Raw genomic sequence first — 2,585 nt, 5'->3', positions numbered from 1 at the left:
CAATTAGAGTGTAATTAGTGAGGGATACTGGAGCCTTCACAGGTCTGGGCAATTGAGACAGTTCCCTTTGTGGCCGGTAGATGTCGCTCTAGACCAGGCGGGCAGGAGTGGCCTTGGCGGTTGTAAAGCTAACTAACTGTAAAGGAATGCTGCTCTTTGGCTCCAAAAATGGATTTGACCTCGCTGCTGGGACTTGCCGCGCTTCGAGTGCCAGGAAACAGTGTTTGCCAGGTCCCAGCCACGGAGGACGGAGGAAATATCCAGTTGCATCCCATGCAATGGAAACCCGACTGACTTCCCTGGAACCAAAACAGAAACAGGATGAACGGCCCTCCCGTCTCACCCTCCTCACCTCGGAATCTTTGTTCACCACAGTTTAATACTTTGTGCTTCCTAAAGAACAGAACCAAATGCTTCCCCCGCTTATTTAATAATCTTCAGGGCTGCATCTCTCCTGCCTGCTTGAGTGAACCAGATCCAGCTTTGGTGGGTCTTTCTGGCTTTAGGGCCCAGAGCAAGACGGGCTCTCAGTCGTTACAGGTTCTAACTTTTTTTTTTTTTTTTTTTTCCGGAGCTGAGGACCGAACCCAGAGCCTTGCGCTTGCTAGGCAAGCGCTCTACCACTGAGCTAAATCCCCAACCCCCGTTACAGGTTCTAAAAACCACAGTGGTAAGGTGTACATCTAGTGTCCTTTCCTTCTGTCTGTCTGTCTGTCAATTCTCCTCTTCTTCTGAGAAAAGTCTCTTTGTATGTATCCATACACCTACACACACACACACACACACACACACACACACACACACACACACACACAGAGTATATACAACTGGCCTCAAATATGTAGTTTCTCTTGGTGGAAGTGGTTGCTCTCTGGTGGGGTCTCACAAAGTCCAGCATGACGTCGAACTCACTATGTGGTCCAAGTTGACTTTGAACTCCCGGTCCTCCAGCTTCTGCCTCCCAAGAACTGGGATCACAGGCCTGTACCACCTGACTAGTGGTAAGGATTTTATCTGGCAAGGATTTTCAATGTCTGAAGGTTTTATGCCAAAATGAAACAGTACATATTCTGATGTTCATTTAGGGTCTTACCCTGACCCAATATAAGTTCTTTTTTTAAAATTTTTGTTTGTTTGTTTGTTTTTTCCTTTTTTTTTTCGGAGCTGAGCTAAACCAATCCCAGGGTCTTGAAGGTTTTAGCAAAATGAAACAGTACATATTCTGATGTTCATTTAGGGTCTCACCCTGACCCAATATAAGTTCTTAAAACACTGTTTGTGTCCTCTCACCATAGCTCAGTTGATAGAATGCTTGCCTTTGATCCCTAGTACACATAAACCTAGCTATCGTGGTACTAGCCCATAATCTTAGTATTCAGGAGGTACAGACAAGATCAGAAGTTCAAGGCCATCCTTGCTTATGTAACTGGCTTAAGCCTGGAATGAACAGCCCCTTGTCTACAAGGTGGGGATCCATTAAAAAAATTAGCATCATTATATTATTGCCTAGGTCATGACATGACACGGTCAGTCAGGATCTTGAGGAAACCGAGAGACCTGAGTCAGGCTTTCGCTAGGACTCACGCATGTCTGAGCGGCTTGATCACAGAAGCTGATGTGACAGAAGTGACCTGTTACCACTTTGGTGGTAACAGACGGGGTGTATTGGCTATGCTTTATATAGACTATGGCCAAAGGCTTGCATTAGCAGCTAGAACATCAAGTCCATTACACCGGCCGGCCACCATCATTGTTACGGCTACAGTACCATTAAGGAGAAAACCAACTATAGCAGGTTCTGTGGCAGGGGGTGGCTCTTTAGGCTTTTTTTATTTTGCAATTATATTTGTCTTACGAGTATGACTGTTTTGCCTGCATATGCATTCCTAAAGCCTTCAGCACACAGAAGAGAACGCTGGATCTCCTGGAATGACAGACTGGAGTTTCAGACAGTTGTGAGCCGCTGTGAGTTCTGGGACCAAAACCCAGATCCTCTGTAAGAGCGGCCAGTGTTCTTTCTTTTTCTTTTTTTTCTTTTTTTTTTTTAAAGATTTATTTATTTACTTAATGTATATAAGCACACTGTAGCTGTCTTCAGACACACCCAACCCCATTACAGATGGTTGTGAGCCACCATATGGTTGCTGGGATTTGAACTCAGGACCTCTGGAAGAGCAGTCAGTGCTCTTAACCACTGAGCCATCTCCCCAGCCCCGCGGCCAGTGTTCTTTTTTTTTTTTTTTTGGTTTTTTTTCGGAGCTGGGGACCGAACCCAGGGCCTTATGCCCTAGGCAAGCACTCTACCACTGAGCTAAATCCCCAACCCCATGCCAGTGTTCCATTTTTTTTTTTTTTTTTTTCGGACTGGGGAGGGCCGGGCACCGAACCCAGGGCCAGTGTTCTAAAGAATTAGTGTTCTTTTATTTATTTATGTATACAAGGCACACTGTAGCCATCTTCAGACACACCAGAGAAGGCATCAGATCCCATTACAGATGGTTGTGGGTCACCACGTGGTTGAACTCAGGACCTCTGGAAGAGCAGTCAGTGCTCTTAACCACTGAGCCATCTCTCCAGCCCTGCAT

The sequence above is a fragment of the Rattus rattus genome, chromosome 9 (genome assembly GCF_011064425.1).
Source record: "Rattus rattus isolate New Zealand chromosome 9, Rrattus_CSIRO_v1, whole genome shotgun sequence".
NCBI classification, from domain to species: Eukaryota; Metazoa; Chordata; class Mammalia; order Rodentia; family Muridae; genus Rattus; species Rattus rattus.
Note: the sequence above shows the minus strand (reverse complement) of the source record.